This window comes from Ailuropoda melanoleuca, chromosome X (genome assembly GCF_002007445.2).
Source record: "Ailuropoda melanoleuca isolate Jingjing chromosome X, ASM200744v2, whole genome shotgun sequence".
Lineage (NCBI taxonomy): Eukaryota > Metazoa > Chordata > Mammalia > Carnivora > Ursidae > Ailuropoda > Ailuropoda melanoleuca.
In genome coordinates, this window is record NC_048238.1 from 97,315,332 (window position 1) to 97,336,480 (window position 21,149).

The 21,149-nt window shown below is 44.5% G+C and overlaps 1 protein-coding gene across 6 annotated transcripts in view; it reads left to right on the top strand.

Moving 5' to 3' along the window:
• Positions 1 to 21,149, top strand: part of INTS6L (integrator complex subunit 6 like) — a 53,369-nt gene that overhangs the window by 1,009 nt on the left and 31,211 nt on the right. The window lies entirely within an intron of this gene.

Consider the following 21,149-nt stretch of genomic DNA (forward strand, 5'->3'; position numbering starts at 1 on the left):
CGACTCCGCCCCAGAGGCGCTGCGGGCAGGGCGCGCGGGCTCTCTGGGCGCCGGCTCCTCCTCCGGCCCTGCCTCCTCCCCCTCCTCCCTCCCGCGCCTCCCGCTCTTCCTCCCGCTGCCTCCCCTTCCTGCTGAGAGCGTGGCAGAGCCAGCCGCCGGCCCTCGGAGAGGAGTAGGAGCTTGTGCACTTCTGTGGTCTCTACCCCACCCCGCCCAATGGCAGATCTCCCCGCGGAGCGAGCCTCCCCACTCCCAGACCCGGAGAAACTTCTCATTTCGCCCCCCCCCCCGGGATCGGTCCGCTCCAGCCCGCTCGCAGGCACCTCCGCTACTGTTAGTGTTTCGTTGCGGACTCCGCCGCCGAAGCCGCGACGGGATGGGGCGGGGACGTGCCGATCGGAACTCGCACGGGGCCGAGCTTTTTAGGGACCTGGCCTACCTATTTACATTCTAAATTAGGTTGCTGTTAGCCACGTAGGGATTTGTCCCGGGAGAAGAAAGGAAGGAAGGGGGAGGACTCGACTGCGCGCGGCTGCAGTAGCCAAATTCGATGATTTGATCCATGGCATTCTGTCCTGCAGGCGAAAAGTAGGGAGGATTTAACCTCCGTGGGGTAGTTAATTTATGTTCCGAATGGTGAGGTGATAAAGAACTGCCTCGCCTGCAGTGGCCCGATAAACTAGAACGCAGACTATTAAATCAACCTGCATAAGAGTCCTGCTTGCATGTTGAAATTTCAAAAATGTATTATTACCATAATCCTTGACGTCTTTTGCCAGACGCCTTCTTTTCTCAGAATTATCTTAATAGTACTGGGGAGCAGCAGTCTGGAGGTGTTGTAATCCGTTTTCAGGCGAGGAAGGTGTTTAAAAGAATGGAACCTACCAAACCGAATTAGTTGGCCAGAGAGAGTGCGCCTTCAGAAATAAAACCAAAGGAAGGCTTTAATCCTGTAACTCGTAGCTTGGGTTAACAGTTCGATTAGTGGGTTCCCCTTCAAACTGTTCTGGTTTGGAGGCTTTGTTTTCCGTTTTCGATTTATCTGTGTTAAAAACTGCAGGGAGTAGACAGCTTTCAAAATGCCATAGGCTTTTAAAAAATGTCAGTTTCCCAAAAGGGTGTGACCATTTTTTTTCCACAGAGAAAAGCAGATGTTTGTACATCCTAAGTCTGAAAGTCTACACCCTTTGAGTACTAATGCAGATAAGAACCCACCATCTGCAGTGTGGCCATTGGAAATTCTCCCTAATTTGAAGGAGTAAAAAGGATAAGCCACAAAGCAGTGTGCTTTTTTTTTCTTGAAAGGATAACTTATTTAGCATTTTTGATCTAGAAACATTTCATGGCAATATTTACAGAATCTTTGGAAAGGAAAAAGAAAGTCTCACCCCCTCCCCCCAACAACCATCATGCATCTTAACCACGGTATCCATATGACTTTGCTTTCCCCACCTATTTGTCCCATGAATTATTCCGGCTTGCCACACAGTCTTCATAGTTAAAATTTTTAGTGGCTGCGTAACTTATCCATGGTATTTTGGAGGCTCCAGATAGTTCTGGGAACAGAGGGGAAAAGTTGGATCTTGTTTTTAGTGGAAATTTCATCTGTTAGCTCATTTTATCCTGCCATGTTATAGATCGCATTTTTTCCCCTTAAGGAAAAAAAAAAAAGCATCCTTCCAAGTTGAATTTGATCCTTGTTTTCTTCCGTAGGTCAGGTACGGGAAGGCACTTTGTGTAATGCTTTTAATTACTGATCATTAGTTGCCTTCTTATTTAGGCTTGATGCTTTTCCAAGGTTCGCTCAGGTTTTTCATTTTCATCTCGCATGATAACTCCATGTGCTCGAAAATCATGGTTAATGATCTTGATGATGTTTCTGTCACGTTGCTGTGTGTAGCCGAATCACTAATGTTCCGCATCTTCTGTAGCATTTTCTTTTTCTGAGTCTCCTCAGCCACTCCCTCCTGCCTTCCCTCCCACCCCTCCCCTCCCCTCACCATGTGGTAACTATTTGTTCTTTGGCTTTTAGGATCTAGGCATTTGGGAAGGCCTGAAATTTTAGAACATCTGGTGAATTTTTCTTAAAATTTAGTCGAGTCTTTCATTAGCTAATAGCTGGGAGCCAGAAAGGTCTGTTTTCCGTCACACGGATTATCAAAAAGATCCTTCTCTGATTGTCAGTGGGCATCTTCGTTCCTCCTCAAAACTTCCCTCTTCATGAAGAGCCTGGGTCCCTTCAGCCAAGTGATGGTACACAGAGGGCTTTATTGGTACCTTCTTTTTCTGCAGAATACTGCGGACTGTTATTTCGCAGTCGCTCTACAGTTGGAGGGCCATTGTTTATCTCTCCTCAGAATAACTGCTAATTTCTCAGGTCTTGGTTATAGACAGCTCCAAACACTGCAGAGCGATTTTTTTTTTCTCCTAGAAGATTCAGTTCTGTTGGTGGTGTAACAGACAGGAGTTGTGCATTTGGTTGGCAGGTTTTTTTCTAATAGGCGTGGAACTATTCCCAGTATATCCACTTACAGGCTCTGACAATAAATCTTGTGAAAAGTTACAGTGACTGGAATTTTTCTCGAATGTATACTGTTGTGTACATAAATATAGTGTTTCACCTAGGACTTAGTAACTTCTTACTGCACATCCCCTAGGAATGGCTATGTGCTCTTTTAAAATTAGTCATACCTGTTACTTGCAGTCGGCTTGGCAGGGATGGAATGAGGTTGGATTTGGGGACTGTATAAAAAGCATATGGAATGCAAGCATTTTGTGTTACATCTGTTTCAAGCGTTGCTTTGTAGACAAGTTTTATACACAGTGTCACAAGTGTTAACACTACTTTTACAAAATAGTATCTTCAGTGTGCACAGCTAGGATGAAACCCTATTTAATATTTTAAAATTTCTAGTGTGACCATATAAGACGAATACAGGGATTTTAAAAAGTGGGGCTTGTTTTGCATACTGGTTCTTAATAGTTTTGGCTGAGGTTCTGCTGTCTTGTATGTTTTGTTTGGCTATGAATCATAATTTCCTTTTATTCAGTGAATAGCTGAGGTAAACTTGTCGCTGCTCCTAGTTCTGAGCAAAGTGAGGGCTCCGAGAAGAAAGTGAGCCAGGAGACTGGCGGATATAATAGATATTCAAAATAGTTTGATGTTTGAAGCTACTTTCTTAAAATGACTTCTTTTTTATTGAAGGAAATGCTTTTTTAACATAAAACTGAGTCACTTTTCTAGAAATAGCTGAAACACATGTATAAATAGTGGGCAGAAGTTTTTTCTTTTTTTTTTTTTTTTAATAAATAGGAAGAGATGTTTCAAAGAAATATCCCAAGTCTGTAATCTGAAAACAGAGAGCACTTGAAAAAGTGAAATTTTCCCTTGAGTGTTGCTTTTTCACATCCTGTAGCTAGTTTTGGTCACTGGTATGTGCATGCCCGAGTCAACATGTGTCAGCAAAGGCAGCCGTTTGGCTTACAGATTTAGGAAGTAAACTTAATGCTTTTTAAATGATCTGTGTTCCAAACATGTATTGGTGTTTTAACTAAGGCATCAGTTTTTCCTATGCCCCTGACTATAGGGGATGGGCCTTATTTGGACAAAAGAGTGACTTAGAGGGGAGCCTTTCAGTGCTAAGGAAGTGCTCTTGGGTGAACTGGTAGCAACGGAGCCTGTGAGAGCAACCTGAGACAAGAAGGTGCACTTGAATCTCAAAATGCTGCAAAGGAAGTGCATCGACTGCTATGATGAACTGTGTCTCCCCCGACTTTGCTTCCTTTTCAGCTTTCATTGGCCATTGGGAGCTTCAATGATAGGCATTTTGAAATAAGAAAAGGGGAAAGGAGCCATTCACAAAATGAAAAGGCAACCTACTGAATGGGGAGAAAATGTTTGCAAATCATATATCGGGATAAGGTGTTACTATCCAACATCTATAAAGAACTCATCCATCCAACTCAATAGCAAAAACCCAATCATCTGACTTAAAAATGGGCAGAAGAGGGGCGCCTGGATGGCTCAGTTGGTTAAGCGTCTGATTTTGGCTCAGGTCATGATCCCAGGGTCTTGCATTCCATTCCCTGCTCAGCGGTGGCCTGTTCCTCCCTCTCCCTCAGCCGCTCCCCTGCTTGTGCACGCTCTCTCTGTCCAATAAATAAATAAAATCCTTAAAAAAATGGGCAGAGGATCTGAATTGACGTTTCTCCAAAGAAGACATCCAGATAGCCAACAGGTACATGAAAAGATGCTCAGCCTCCTTCAGCATCAGGGAGATGCAAATCAAAACCACAATGAGATGCCACCTCCCATGTGTCAATGACTGTTATCAAAAAGAGGAGATAACAAGTGTTGGCGGGGATGTGGAGAAAAAAACTTGTGCGCTGTTGGTGGGAATGTAAATTGGTGCAGCCACTGTGGAAAACAGTATGGAGGTTCCTCAAAAAATTAAAAATAGAAATACCCTACGATCCACTTTTGGGGTATTTCTCTGAAGACGATAAAAACACTGACCCGAAAAGACACCTGCACCGTCGGCCCCTTGGTTTATTGCAGCATTGTTTACAATAGCTAAGACACGGAAGTAACATAAGTTTCCATTGAGGGATGAATGGATAAAGAGATAGTGATACATAAATTATGAAACCATACAAAAGAATGAAATCTTGCCATTTGCAAAACATGGATTATGCTCAGTGAAATAAGTCAGGCAGAGAAAGACAAATACCCTGTGATCTCACTTACATGTGGAAGCCAAAACAAAAACTAAAACCAAGCTCATAGATACAGAAAACAGATCAGTGGTTGTCAGAAGCAGGAGTTGAGAGGTGGGCAAAATTGGTGAATGGATCAAAAGGTATAGAGTTCCAGTAATCAAATAAATAAGTCATGGGGATGTAATGTATGGCATGGTGATTATAGTTAATAATACCGTATTGCATATTTGAAAGTTGCTAAGAGACTAAATCTTAAAAGTTCTCATCGTAAGAAAAAAAGAAAATAATATTGTAACTGCGTATGGTGATGGGTGTTAACCAGACTTATTGGGGTGATCATTTTGCAGTATATACAAATATGAAATCAACATGTTGTATACGAAGCTAATAAAACGGTACATCAGTTATACATACATACATACGTATGAAGTAAATGCTTATAGACTTTTGTCCACCACTGAACCTCGTCTATATTCCAAAACCCCATCACATCCTACGAATTAAATACAGTTTACTGGAAAAGAATTTTCTTTTCTTTTTAAAAGATTTTATTTATTTATTGGAGAGAGAGAGCGCGAGCATGAGTGGGGTGGGGGGGCACAGAGAGAGGGACAAATCGACTCCCCACTGAGCAGGGAGCCCTATAGGGGCTTGATCCCAGGACTGGAGATCATGACCTGAGCCTAAGGCAGACTGAGCCACCCAGGCGCCCCTGGAAAGAATTTTCTGAGTGAGGTGTTTGAGTGGTAACACTTTTCCTTTATACAAGGAATTAGAACTTTAGTGGAAGCGTATACAGAAAACCCTTCATCACTCAAGTGTATGCCACTCTATCTGTACTTTTGTTGTTGGTTTTTTTTTTTGGCAGTGAATAAAATATTCCATGTTAAAAAAAAAAACAACAAAAACAAGCAAAGTTTTTGGTAGAAGACCAGATCCTTGGGCAGGGGAGTTAAGTGCTATCTGCAGCCTAAGCACGAGCTCTCAGATGACGAGGACGGAATTGCGGAGTCTGGTCTGTTCCTTATCCCAAACCTCTCTATCCATTCATTCTTACCTGCTCCTCCCTTGCCCCACCCCTCAGCATTCCGCAGCTGGACCCCTACTTCCGGTCTTGCTCCCCATCTTGGCTACTAAATTGGTCATTCTCAAAATCAAAGTCAAGTCATCCCCCTACTAAAACCCTTCAGTGGCTCCCCAGTACATTTCCGAGTAGCATCCAGACTCCTCCAAGGGCACCAGGTGTAGCTTCCCTTCCCAGTTGTGCCTTTCCACTCTCTTGTCTTCTCCTGGCCCTCAGGCTCCAGCCACAGCGAGAAAGTGGGCTGTCTTCTCCAGACTCACTATGCCTCTTGCTGTTCCCTCTGCCCCAGACACACCTGTTGGCCTGACATGCCTCCACTCTTCATTCTGTATTCTCCAAAGTCATCCTGTCCCTCTGCCCTACCTCTACTCCCAAGGCCATAACAGCTCCCACTGTGATCCCCCAACACTGTCCAGACCTCAGCGATAGCAGACAGCATGTCATATGGTGATTCTCAGTGCTCATGTTGGCCTCCCTAATGTGAGCTCTTGAAGGGCCCATATTTGAAGTGCTCTCTCTTTGTACCCCGTTACAAACGGTTCAGATTTATAATATGGGAGAATTGTGTCTTTGACAAGACCAATGTATATGCATCCCCTTTCTTTTGTTGGTTGAAATATAACTTACATACTGAGATACATCAATCTTAACAACCTTTCTACGTTCACGCAACCACTGCCTCAGGCCCAGCTTTAGAACATTTCCATCACCCCAGAAAATGCTTCTTGCTTCTTCCTGCGATCCCTTCCTCCCCTGCAGGTAACTGTTGGTCTGACTTCTATCGACTGTGGTGATAGGATCAAAGTGGTGTTTCCAGAAGAGAAGTCTGACAGTGGATTGCTACCACAGCAGTCTAGGAGCCTGTGATCTAGGCCTGAAAGACCTGGCCCAGGGGGAGACCAGAAGGGTCAATCAAAGTCATGGTCCTAGTCATCAAGGGTCATGAGAATGGCCCTTGGAAAAAAGGTGACTGGAGAATGTGAATGAAGGTATGGGCTGTGTCAAGAACAGTGGACTCTTAACCAACAGATTGGAGGTGAGGGAGGGGGGTGGGCAAGATACAGTGAGAATTCAGTTTCTCCAGTCAGGATTCTAACTAGCTGCGACTGGATCACAAAAGGGCTTTGAAACCTCCCAGCTACAGTGTGTGCATTTTTCCTGGGATGAAGAGCTAGGAGATGGAGTTGAAGAGAAATGGGGCCAGGTTTGTCTGTGTGCTTGTTTGGGGATGATTCCCACTAGGGGAGGATGACGTGGGCAGGGGAGAGGGACGAAGGAAAGGTGGGAGGGGACCCAGAAGATGTGGTTGAAATTGCCTAGTTTTGCATTAGTGCTGACCACCTGAGAGCTCTTGGCCTCGAAGTTGGGATTGGGGTGGGAGGGATGGGAGAAGGGCAGGGCTCATGGAAGGAAAGGGCAAATCCTTCCCTCCTCAGGTTGCCTGTGCTTCAGGGAGATAATTAGAACTGCTTCTGAGACAGGGCTCTTAGTTTCACAGAGTGGTCAAACATGGCTGCTTCCTGGAGAAGGGCAGGATCAAAGGACCCTCTGTATGGGGGACCTCTGTATGACAGGTACGAAGATGGGACCCACTGATTTAGGTCCTTCAGTGAAAACCTTTTTGTAAACATGGTCTCCAGTTCCCTTTTGCCCAGAGCGTAAATGAGAGATCCAGGCAGTCCCTTTGTGTGTGTGTGTTGGAAGGTCCGAACACACTATCTCCTGGATACAATGTTCTAAATGGTGATTAGGTTCCCAGACTTTCCTCCCCAGGAAAGCCTTTTTAACCCTTAATGTCACTTAGCCAGAGAACTATTGTGTTTGTTATTGTTTCTACGGGGAAATGGATTTGGGTTTCCAGGGTGATTTGTTAAAAACACATCCTTCCCCTCTTCCTCACAACTCCTGGTGACTAGTGGTCCCAGGGAGGGGTGGGGACACTCTTAAGGGGTACAGTAAGGAGGATGAAGGGCTGAGGTGGCAGTGAGGGTAGGCATAGCTCTTCAAATATACCATTCATGTTTTATTTTTTTAATCTTTTTTATTCATTTAATATATATAAATGTATATATATATTTTTAGAGAGGGAGGGAGGGGAGGAACAGAGGGAGAGGGACAGAGAGAATCTTAAGCAGTCTCCATGCCTAGCAGGGTCTTGATCTCATGACCCTGAGATCCTGACCTGAGCCCAAGTCAAGAGTTGGACGTTTAACCGACTGAGCCACCCAGGCACCCCCACCATTCATGTTTCAGATTGGCCATATTTACACCATTCAGTACAGCATGCACTGGGCACATGTGGTGAAAGAGCACTGGAAAGGCGGCTAGTCTGAATCAAGATGTGCTGTAAGTGTAAATTAAACATTTGATTTTGAAGACTCAGTACAAAAATATGTAAAATACCTCATTAACAATTTTTGTTGATCACAAGTTTAAGCAATCATACTCTTCGTGTATTGGGTTAAATACAATATACTATCACTTTCACCTATTTTCTATTTTTTTTTAAATGTGGCTACTTGAAAATATAAAATGACATATGTGGCTTGCACTGTATTTCTGTTACACAGCGGTGTTAGTTGATGTTTTTTCTTAAGATATTTATGATGTTCAAGTCCTAGAAACTATTTGCTAAGGAGGTTCTTTTCTCTTGAAGGTCTGTTTAAAATTAACACCATAATGGACTCATTTGTGCATGAAAGGTTATCATACAGTTCAGAGTTGATGGGTTGATAACCCTAGGCCCTGGGGCAAAATATGAAAGCATCCCATTCTTGTTTGAATTGAAAGCCAGTTTGGTTGCTTAGACTTTTGGATGCAGTTGGTGATCCAACTGGTTCGGTTAGAAGTGTTTTCCTAGGCTAAGTACAATAGAATGTATGTGTGAACTCCTAATGTAACCACGGGAATGCAGAATTCTGCTTGTAATATGTGTTCGCCAGCGGCCCTAAATGTTGCATGCTTTCAGTGTTACTAGAAATATGTGACACAGCCCTGATTCGATTTATAGAGCTTCTTGGCTCAAGAATCCTTAGGAATAGCATTCATCAAGAAAAGTAGGATAAAGGATAAATTCTCTAGCTTGGCATAGTATAAAACCCAAGAAACAAAGGGGGGTTTATATCCCTGCTCTTATTGAAGGCTTTCTCGATGTTTCCTAGCAGAGCCCTTGTCTTATATCATGGGGTGTCATCAGTAGCATTAAAAGGAGCGGGGGGGAGGTCCCGGTCCACATGATGGGAGAGCTCCCATGGTTATTCCTCTCTCTAACCTTGGTCCTCCTAATGGGGGCTATGGAAGTGACTACGTTATTTTTTGCTACTGTAATGACTCCCATTTAAGGAAGAAATAGCCATGGTCAATTCCGAGTCTGGACGAAAGTGCAGATGTACTGCTGAAGGGCTTGTATTTTATAGCCCTGGTTTTGGGTCCTCCTAAAACCCACCGTGTTGTCAAAAGTGTCATCTGGCTTTTACAGATACGATTGGCCTTGTAACTACTTTCTTGTAATTGTGAGCAATAATACAGTCGCTTTCTAATAATAGCAGCTGACGTTTATTGAGTAATGCCTATGTACAGGGCCATGTGCCAATGAATACAAAGCACTTACTTCATTTATCTTCCCAACCAGCCTAACTCAGGGAAACCGGGGCCCAGAGGTTACTTACAACACAGCCGAATTGTAACCCGGGTCTGTCTCTACTCCAGAGTCTGCAGTAAATGAGCCACTTCACTTTTCCTATCAGTCATGAGAGGGCATTCCTTTGAATAACTTCTCACTGGTATTTTCTCATTATGATATACGTCCCAGAGCCATGTTTTTTAGACAGAATTATCATGCTTTTATTTATAGTTGTTCTTGATATAGCAGTGCTGGTATTAGAGCAAGCGCTCAATGAATGAAAATCATTACTAGTTTTATTTATTTATTTATTTATTTATTTATTTATTTATTTATTTATTTTCCTGACTATTTCTAGGTGAATATCATGGTGCATCCGTTTGTGAAAGGGTTTGGCTTGCGATGGGCCACGGTTCTGCCCCTACCCAGGACGGTGTGCGGAGGTGGTGGAGACGGGGATAGTGGCTGTGTGTTGGGGGTGGAGCTTGAGGGCGGGGCCTCCGGGCAGAGTCCACCCTATAGAAAGAACGGCGGGCTTGAAAAAGCAACCGGGTAGTCTTTGCCCATCTAGTGGCTTCCAGGATCCGATCTGGCGCTTTCACTATGAATCTCCTGAAAACATGTTTTTTTTGTAAGGAAAAGAAAGACGTACAAGGTAACACACAGTAACCATTTTGTTTCTTCTAATCCATAACCTGTGGGGAGGTATAGTGGTTTTGTAAAAGGTTGGAAGGCGCCAAAACCACCTTTGCAGTGTTTTAGGTATCAGCCTGTGCCTTACCTAATGGTATCTTCTTCGTTCCCTCCACATCACTCAGTCTCCCCAGGCCCCCAACCCCTGCCAAACCCAGGTCGCTTGTGTTTCCTCCTGCTTAGTTAGGTTGGGCGAGGTGGATTTCAGAGAAGGAGTGGAGATGCGCCCCCTCCCCTCAGCCACTGGGATCTTAACCAGAGAAAAGGGGAAGACTTTTGTGCTGATGTGCCTGATGTTCACCCGATTATACTTGTCATTCATGGCATTTGCTCTTTCATTATCTATATCCTGCCCTGTGGGTTGAATAGTTCAGTAAACTTAGTACCAGGAGCCAAACTCTGGACTTGAATGCTAATGAACAAAAGACCAAAAGCATTTATGTTTGTGCAAGTAAGGAACAGTACTAGCGAGAAAAGTAAATATGATTTCTCAAGGCCTTGGGATTCACTATATAGCTACTTGGGCCAATTGACTCATGTTTATTCTCTTTGCCCTTGACTAAGTTTGGAACTGTTAATACTCCTTCCTTCAAGAAACTGACTGCCTCCTCTATATTCTTTCCCTGTCTTCCGAATCCACTCCCTTGGTCAATGCATCTGACCTCATTCGTGGTTTCCAATATTTCTTCCACACGGATGCCTCTCCATCGTCAGTTTCCTACCCAGGCACCTGTAGCTGACTGCAGGACATCTCTACTTGGCTGTCTGTCCTGCCATCAGTTCATAGGAAGCCTGTCGGGGAGACCCTGTGGCCCTAAACCTATCCCCTCTTCCATATTCCCCGGCTTTTAGTCACCCAGGGTTGAAAGCCAGGCATTATTCAGCTTTGACTCTGACCTTCCATTTCTTCTAAGACCTGTCCGTCATCCCTTTGAAATGTCTCTTACATATGTTCCTTCAGCTCAATTTCTGCCGCCTTCACTTGAGGCCCGGTCCTGACCTTTTGAGCTTTGACCACTGTAACAACTTTTGACTTGGTCTCCCTGGTGCCTCCCAAATTCCCACTCTTCCCACACTGACCACTGACTTTCTTAAAAAAGCTGGTTTCATCATATCCACTCCCTTCCCCTGCGCAGGCCTTCAAAGACTCCCCACGCCTGTGGATGCCATCCTGGGCCCTTTGGGATCTGCTCCGTGCATGTGTATGAAACTTATTCCCCGTCATTTCCCCACAGGAGCTCCGCGCTTCAGCCAGACTGGTCTCTTCCACCCTCTGAGTTGGGTCTCCCCATTCCTGATGCCAGCCCTTAGAGCATCAATTAACCAAGGGAAAGGGGGATCCGGAGCCCAGATAGCTGGAGGCTGGGGAGGGGGGAGGAGAGAAAGTGAACTGGCAGCATTCCAGTAAGGGTGTGACTTGAGGGGGAGGATGTGACAGAAGGTGCTTTATTATAATGATGAGAAGTTGCAAAAGGAAGAGGGAGGAGGGCGGAGTATGACCTTTGGAGGTTGATTAGCCTGAACTAGACCAAGATGTTGTGATTTAAATCGGCCTGAGTTGCCCGGAGGCACGGCTGTGTCCTCAGAAGCCCCGGCTCTCTGCATTTGTCTGTGCCCAAGGGAGCCTGCATCGCTAGACAGTAGACGACAGGATTCTGGGGGGAGAATAGCTAGGCTCTAATACGAATGTGGCATTGGAAAGGGGGGGTCCCTCCTGGTTTATTTCTTGTAGGAGAAAGCTGAAGACAGGCAGGGCAATGCTCTCCATTTTTCTTAAAAGCTCACACGTCTGTGTTGACATTGTGATCTCCACCTCATACTGACATTTCCGAGCTGTTGTGTTAGAAGTCTGGTTAAGTCTAGGTGCTTTTATAAAAATCAGTTTCTAGAAAGTGGCACGGTACATCCTGTCTGGTAGGTCACCCCACCCACTGTCACATAGCCACAGTCTGCTGTTGATTAGATAGATACATGACCCTGGGCAAGTCACTTGCCTTTTATAGGGTCAGTTTTCTTATCTGTAAAATGAAGGGATTAGACTAGATTATTTCCACTTTTCTTTCCGGGAAAAAGTACAGACTGTATAACCGAAAGGCATGCCGGGTAATAACTGAGGCACGGAATTCAGGGTGATTTCAAAATTGCTTTAAATTTTAGAAAAATGGTTCCTGTCCATGCCTAATGTGCTTTCTTGCACACTTAACGTTACGTCCGTGAATGTCACTCCATTTTATGGGTAAATGTCACTCCGTCTTATTGATGTCATTTCTGTTTGCTGCTAACAGCTCAATGATTCTTGGCAATGGTTACCTCTGAAGAGTGTGGAACTGGGAGCTTGGGGGAGATATTGACTGACCTCGTATTTCTTTTTTTTTCTCTTTTTTAGATTTTTATTTATTTGAGAGAGAGAAAGAGCACGTGCGTGCATGCGTGAGCTGGGGAGCAGGGGGTAGTGGCAGAGGAAGAGGGAGCAACAGACTTCCCACTGAGTGGGGAGCCTGATGTGGGGCTCAATCCCAGGACCCCAGGATCATGACCTGACTGACTGAGCCACCCAGGCTCCCCCTGACCATATATTTCGGTTGGGATTTTCAACAATGAATGTATGTTACTTGTATAATGTAAAAAAAAAAATTGCACATAAAATTTTTTGAGAAAATAATTTTTAAAAAGTCTAGGGGTGCCTGGGTGACTCTTGGTTTTGGCTCAGGTCTTGATCTCAGGTTGGGGGCTCTACGCTCAGCAGGGAGTCTGCTTCTCCCTCTCCCTCTGCTGCCCCCCTCCCCCATGCGCTCCCCCCCAAATAAATAAATAAATAAATAATCTTTAAAAAAGTCGTGAGTGTCCATTCTTCGGTCTCCTCTGTTCAGTTCTATCTGCAGTGTTTGGGTGGCTTAGTCTCACTTCCATCGTGGTGTCTTTCCAAGGCCACCTTTGTTAATTTTTATTTTGTGCATGTGTTCGTAAAAATGTCTCCTGTGGGAATCCAAAGTCTCAACAGTTGAACATGTGATCTGCACAGTGGCTTTTTTTTCTGATAATAGGTCAATAGCTACAGTTGAAACAGTCTGAGAGTGAGAGGGGTAGTAACAGTTAACACCATATCTGACCAACTTTGGCAAATTTTTTTGCTACTCTAAGGTATTTTTCCTGTAGTAACAATGCAGTTGAGTCTTAGAGACAATTTTCCAAAGTTGGGTTTCTATGTGCTAGCATACTCTGGTGAAGGTCAGGTTTTGATCACCGTGCTTTGAAGTGCGAGGTGTGCTACTTCATAATTTCATCCTGATTCCCTGGGGTAAGAATTGAAAACTCATAAATGAATTTTACAGGTATTGTAGACTAGTCTTTAGGATAACAATCCTATCCACTAAAAAATCCTATCCACTAAAAAAACAAAAAAAAACACAAAAAAACACAAAAAAAAGCACATCTCATACTTGGTATTCTTAAGAGACCAGTGACACAAAATCATGAACTTTGTATCAGTAGACTCAAACTGTGAATCATTTCTTTGCCCATTTTACTTAAAAATAGATACTCATGGTGGCACATGGGTGGCTCAGTCCTAAGTGTCTGACTTTGGCTCAGGTCATGATCTCAGGGTCCTGGGATCCAGCCCTATGCTGGGCTCTGTGCTCTGTGTGGAGTCTGCTCCAGGATTCTCTCTCCCTCTCCCTCTGCCCCTTCCCCTGCTCATGCTCTCTCAGTCTCTCTCAAATAAATAAATAAAATCTTGAAAAATAATAAGACTCTCACAAGGGCCTTTAGCCATCTGCTGGGAAAATGGTCCTGCAAGCCACAGACTGTCAAATATATTTCTGCAATGCTCTAGGGGGACAATTTCTTAAGAACTTTTTTTAACAAGTAGAGGACTCAACTAAGCCAGAATTCTTGTCTGTGGTCTTGACTGCTAGTATTTCCTGAAGCATGTGGATGGAAATTAATTGGTGGACTGAAACACAGAATGGTAGCATTCAGAGTTCTCAGGGAGAGAACTGATTTAATCAAATAAATGCACTTTGAGCATTTTAGCAAGTGCAGGACACTAAGTGCCCATGGGGAAGTGACTTCGACGACAAGGAATCCAAGAGAACGGATATTCTTAAAACCAGTAATTTCATAAGAAAAAGCTATATTAGTAACACAGAATGATTGAGCACCTCTTTTGAACCTGGAAGTGTATTAGTACCTTGAGTCACCAAAAAGTGAAATCAGCCCAAATCGCTTGAGTTTTGGGCGGGGGGGGGGGAATGTGTCAGCATCAGAAAATATAATACCAGAAGAGAGTTTTAAAGGAGATCCAAGAGGCAAGACAATTCCATTCTTTTAATGACACGGTGTCTTCCTAATGTGTAGTTCACCATTTTAACAAGCTCCTTTCTAAGTGTGCGGCCTGCAAATACAATTAAAAAGGAAGTTTGAATGTCTTAAGGTGATTCAGGTATCACAGTGGTCTGTTTACGTAGGAGAGCAAGAAAACCTTGTCTTATATCTCTCAGAATTAGAGTTTGTTTTCGTTGTGAGAAGAAAACTCCAGAAGCTTTAAAGTTTTAACTTGCACAGATATTCCATATAAGGCTAAGGGCAAAGACCAAGGGAAAAGTCATCTGTCTCCTCGGGAGACAGAGTTGATTGGAAAAGCAGGGCTTCCTACTCCTCACGTGGTTCTGTCTCGCTGGTCAGTTTACCAACACAAGAAAGGTATGCGATGACAAAGTTGATAGAGCGTCGGATGGGAGAAGAAAGGAAGTAGGCCAAAAAATGCAGTGGAAATTGATTTAGTCCGATTGAGTTGCTGCAGAACCAGTTTGCCCCCAAGCAGATGGAAAAAGGAAAATAGTTTATCTTTCAACAAGAGAAATGGTGGCCCTGCTAAATTTAAATTCTTTGGCTTTAACTTGCAACATCTGGGAAAATACTCAAATTCGTTCATCATCTTGTTTGTAACCACCTCGAAGAAGAGCCCGAGGTCCAGGATAGCCCTCTTATATGGGATTATGAAGGGCAGATATTACCAGGCTGATTTCATTTCCTTTCGTAAAACATAAAAAAAAAAAGTCTTATCAAGGAGAGGGAAGCAATGTGTATTGCCTCTCCCCGGATCCCAGGGAGGCCTTTTATTCGTCATGGAGGGCTTACTAACAAGCTTGGAAGACTTGGGCTGAGCGGAACTGTAGCTTTTCAGGGGAGTGTCCAAATGGGCTTTTGGGTGTGTGTGCCTGGAATGGGTCGAAGACTTGGGCTGAGCGGAACTGTAGCTTTTCAGGGGAGTGTCCAAATGGGCTTTTGGGTGTGTGTGCCTGGAATGGGTCGGTGCAGTGGCTCAGCCTGAAGGGACACAGCCAGCGGGACACAACCAGAGGGACACACTCTTCCAGTGAGAGAGCCTGGCTTGTGACAAGCTATATTCCTGCTCTTTGAAAAGATTCCCTGTGATTCCCTTTCAATAGCTCTCACCCTAGAGAACTGGAATTTATTCATTTATTTCTTGATTTCTAAGTATTCCATTTACATAGTTTTTAAGGGAGCAGTTCTCTTGTGGACGGTTAGCTGTAGCTTCCCTAAGTATGTTTTCCAGTTCCCTTAAGAGGCAGAGATTCACAGCCTGTTCATTAAGTTTGACGTGAGACTAAGCCTAACAAGGTCATTTATATTTTGGAAAAGAATTACAAGTGCCCTTTAGAGATGGAGCAGGGCTTTTCCCAAAGGTCTAGCACCACTCCCCCATCTTCCTTCAAGGACATTTGATCTGCTTTTATCTCTGTGACTTGTTTACGCTTCCTGGCATGATTTCAATGGAGGAAAGGGTTCTCCTATTTTTTAAAAAAAATAAAAATAAATAAACATCAATGAATCAGAGAAGTGGTCTAGCCAAAATGATTTGAAGTTCAGGAAGGACAAGTGTCAGGATGGTGAGGTTTGGGGGACCCACTACACAACGCCCCCTCCTTTTTCTCCTCCGTTGAAACCAATGACGAAATAAGACACAGGAGCCAGCACAGAGTTCTGAATAATGGCTGTCTTTCTGACGAAGGCTAGACTGGAGGACATAGCCTAGGTGCGTGTTCCCGAAAAGCTCCCAGATGGTTCCCATGTTGCTAGACCTCCTGTATAGTCTGTTGTAGGGGCAGAGCCTACCTCTTAAGCAACATATGTCAGAACATACTAGAAAATTAGAAAAAGTTTCAGGAACAGGCCTACAGGGAGCATGCCAGCTTCCTGTTGCCAAACCCAGCAGTCAGGTAAGAAGATGGAAGTAAGGCCACAGAGGAGAGTAGAAAGTATTTCTTTCAGGCTTTGCCCTTCTAGGGAAAGGAGAGCAGTTTCTCTCCTTTTCATGGTGATCCAAGGGGGGCAATAAATAGCAAGTGGCTAGTCGGTAGAGCTGGGACAGAACCCAAGACACTGATAGTCTGAAAGGCCCATGCTTTTTCTCTTGGTATTCAAAGATGTTTTCAGTTGACTATACAAATTTCAACCAGGCCTGAATTAGCATATTTATTAAGATATGAGGTGTTTTCCTTCTGTAAGTCAGATTTATATAGCGGTATGGAAGTAGGAGATATGAAAAGTCTAAGGGACCTCAGAGTTGGGTTTTCAGGCTTTTCGTTGCTTAGATGAGGCAACAGCCCCAGTAAGGGGCAACCGACTTCCTCTGGACTAGTTGCTTCGCTAGTTAGTCACGGCCAGGATAGCCCAGGTTTCTTCCAAGTCCTAGCTCACTGCTCCCCACACCCGACTGGTCTGCATTTAGACATCAGGGAAAGTCGGCTTCGGTGAAATGAGATTGGGAAGTTCCGTTAAATGTATGACCTTAAGCTACTTAACAAGGCTCGTCTGTGAGGTGAGTATGTGGAATGGGTAGAGTATCCTCTAATAGAGTGGTTGGTTTTTTTTTTTAAGATTTTATTTATTTATTTGACAGAGAGAGAGAGAGAGACAGCCAGCGAGAGAGGGAACACAAGCAGGGGGAGTGGGAGAGGAAGAAGCAGGCTCCCAGCGGAGCAGGGAACCCGATGCGGGGCTTGATCCCAGGACGCTGGGATCACCCCCTGAGCCGAAGGCAGACGCGTAACGACTGAGCCACCCAGGCGCCCCTCTAGTAGAGTGGTTTAAATTGCCGGGCTCTAAACTTAGGCTCCCTGGGTTCAAATCCTGGCTGTGTCATTTACTGGTTGTTCGCCCTGGATGAGTTGCTTATCCTCTCTGAGCCTCAGCCTTCTTATCTATAAAATGGAAATAAGAGAGCAGCACCTGCTTGATGGGGCGGTGGCGGTGCCCAGACGAGGAGGATACTGTGCTTAGACTAAGTGAGGCCCTGACACATCGGCCCAGACACGCGTTTCCTATGATTAGTATTCAGCACCGTTGTCATTGCCATCACCATCATCATTTGACTTCTGCGAGACTTTTAAAACTTGAGCTGTGAAGACGGTAAACTCTTAATTTAGGATTTTACTCATCCCAGGCTACTCCTTAGTCCCAAACCTCTGTTTCTTTGGTGTCCTGGGCTAGAATTTTTGTCATCTTTTGCTCTCTCTCTCAGAGGCCCATGCATGGTCTGTCTGTCACAAGGTCCTATCTTGTTGGTTTGAAATGTTTCTCAGTGAACCCCTTCCTCTTCATTCCCGTCCTAATTCGGGCCCTCATCCCCTCAGGCCTGAATTACTAATTCAAGCCCCCTGGTTTCTTTTCCCTGACCATAGCTTCTCCTTCCCCAATCTGTCCTCTGTGTCACTGCCGGACTGACCTGCCTAAGACACTGCTTTGATCCTGTCTCCCCCTGCCTCAGAGTCTGTAATGCATCTGTTGTCTACTGAAACCAGGCCAGCCTCTCTTGCCTGACCTCCAGGTCTTTCTAGAACATCTCTAGCCAACAGACATATAATTCCAGCCATACACAAAACCTAACATTTTCTAGTAGCCACGTTAAGACGTAAAAAGAAACAGGTGAAACTTCTAGTAATGCATTTTATTTAACTGCGGATATTCAAAAAGCGATCACTTCAATATATCATCAATATAAAAATAAACACCGAGCTGTTGTCATTCTTTTTTTTTCCTTCTAAGTCCTCCAAATGCCACCTGTGTTTTTACACTCAAGTCAGACTAGCTCAGAGCTATCGAAGTAAGTGCAACCTCAGAGTGTGACTTGCTGCCCGTCACCCCTCCCCAAACAAGACCTACTTAAGTCTTCCTGCGTCCTGGTTTAGGAAAACAAAATAGGGATGGTAATACCATGCCTGTTTTATAGGGTTGTCCTACACAAATGTGAAATGGGAAAGTGCTTTGTAAGCTGTAAAGTTCCATAAGAATGAATGGAACTTGTCCTGAGTCAAGATTTTATGGACATGAGAGTAGGGTACCTTTGGAGTAAGTTGAAAGAAAGGACGATATTAAGAAGGTAAATGGCTCCGGGGTGGGGGGGGGCGGTGCCTGGCTGGTTCAGTCGGTGGAGCATGCAACTCTTGATCTTGGGGTTGTGAGTTCGAGCCCCATGTTGGATGTAGAGATGACTTAGAAATAAAATCTTAAAAGAAAAGGTAAATGGGCTGTCCTGAATTCATTTATAAAAAAAGTCAACTCCAAGCAATGAAGAATAGAATGAGAATGAAGAATATAAGCAAACATCTACTTTCTGCCACTAGCTCTTTATAATGATCTTTTGGGAAGAAATTTGTCACATGAATAGGGTTTTCTAAATATTGAGATGAATCCATAAACTTGTCCTCCCCCCCAGGACTGTGAGGAATTCATTTAGAGACATTTGGTTTTTCTCTTGAGGGAGCTAGACTGCTCCCAAGACGTTTATTGCTTTGGGTAGTACGTGTGGTCCCCACACTTTGTGATACCGAGGTGGGAGTAGCATCCAAATTTCTCGTACTGTTCCATTCACTTCAAAGAATTGAAATTGACCTAAAAACAGAATGCCAGTGATTGAGGTGCAGAAACCATTTGTAAAATGCTTTCAATCCATATTATAAAGGGAAATTCAAAGGGCAATTATTCCGACAGATTGATTAGTAAGAGCATGAGCAATCAGGGCACATTGTGTTAAATATGGATGAGTTACAGGGCGTTTGCTTACGTGGTACCCATGTCTTAGCCCAGCCCTTTCCCAAATCAAGTAGTCCGCTGATTTTTCTTTGGTCATGCCTTAAACTGCTTTGTGGCTCCCAGGAGTTCAATGCTCACTGTAGATCTAATGCTGAGTTTACTGTGTGGAAGTAAGAATGCTCAGTGAATTAACTCCGAAAAAGAAGTCAACTTTCTAAAGTGATTTGGGGGTGAACAACGGGCCATTCTCAGGTTTGCCCAGGCCACAAAGCTCAACCTAATGGAGGACCTTCCTCTCTCCCCCAGCCCTTCTAATTAGCTCCTAAGACCTTATGATCGGCCTCTGAAGTACTTCATTCATCGGCAGCCCCCCTCCCTCCCCACTGCTCTTGCTCGGGGTTTCATCACTCTTCCCATAAGCTATTGAAACAGTTTCCCAACCAGTTTCCCTGCCTGGAGCTTCAGCCTCCCCTCCACCCCCCAATTTATTCTCCAGCTCCCCAGCAGAACGATCTTGCTAAAATCCGGATCTGATCGTGCCACTCCCTTAATTAAAAACCTCAAGTCATTCCCAGAGCCAACAGATAAAATCCAAACTACCGAGCACAGTGTACAAAGCACCATACAGTGAGAGCCCCACTTATCAGCCTCGCCTCCCGCCACTGCCCAGAACAATGATAATCAAAGTGCTTGTGGTTCCCCACAAAGCCCTAGCCTTTTATGGACTCTTGTTCTCTTCTTGGTGGGGTCCTCCACTCCCAGCATCAGGGCACGGTATCCCACGCTCTCCCACAGATGCCCTGTGCTCGGTGAGAAGCCCTCCCTGACTTTCTGGCCACTTGTCTCTTTCGCCACAAAGAAGAAAGCTTATTTTTGAATTCAGTGTGATTTGTAACCTGCTGATATTTCTAGGTATTTGGTGAGGACAGTTTACACCACAGGCCTTCCCTTTAAGTAGAGTTGGGTTTGTCTAATCCAGTAAGATTTTCGTGGGGCCACAAAGAATTACTCTCGTGCTCTGCTTTCCCTGGGCGCTGGAAGTCATGTCTATAGTGTGGCCAGAAGAACATGTGGAAAGGTTTTACCTTTAGATCCTTTGATCTATAGGATATGGTAGGAGTCTTTTTTAAAAACAACCAAGCACATCTTTAATTTCATAGAGTCTCAGACTGTTGGACTGGACTGGATCTTAACCAGGACCACCCTCACCTTGCGTGGTTATGCGGGCTCTAGACTGTTCAGCTGAAGGGGGCGCCGTTCTCATGTATTCCAACGGGAGTGACTCCTCCCTCAGGTTGCATTTTGCACCGCCTGCTTGCCTAACCCTCTTCATTTGTGGAGAACACAGTTTAGGTCCTCAGGGCCAACAGGTTTGCTCCAGGTCACGCAGACCCTGCCCCCTTTCTGTCTCCCACTCATCCTGACCCAAACTGCTTCTGGAGGCTGTGAAACTCGCAAAGATCGCGTTTGCTGTACTTGCGTGGATAATGGACAGTATGCTTTCAGCGAGACGTGACATTTAAATGCTTTACTTTATCTCTTCTTATTTGCTTTTGCTTCCGCCTCCAGCCGTATTGGCCTGCTTGGCATGACCTCAGCATTCAGCATCTCACGCTGCTGCCCTTGGGGCTACGGAGACTCAGGTGGCCATTCATCCCACCGAGTTGCCACTCTGTGCTGTTTGCTCTATCGCTTGCTGGCCTTCTCCTCTGTGACCCACTCTTTGGTTCTTGGCTGTTGTCCATTGCTGCTGGGGGTGCCTAGGGGACGCTGCTTCTTTGCCAAAACTTTTTAAATTTTTTTCTCCCCCTTTTTCTAGATTTGGGGCTTTCTGAATGTTTGAAGATGCCAGAAGGGTTGTCTTCAAATAGTTGTGGCTCTATTCCTAGAATTCCCCCTTGACTCTTTTTTTTTTAAAGATTTTATTTTTATTTATGTGACAGAGAGACAGCCAGCGAGAGAGGGAACACA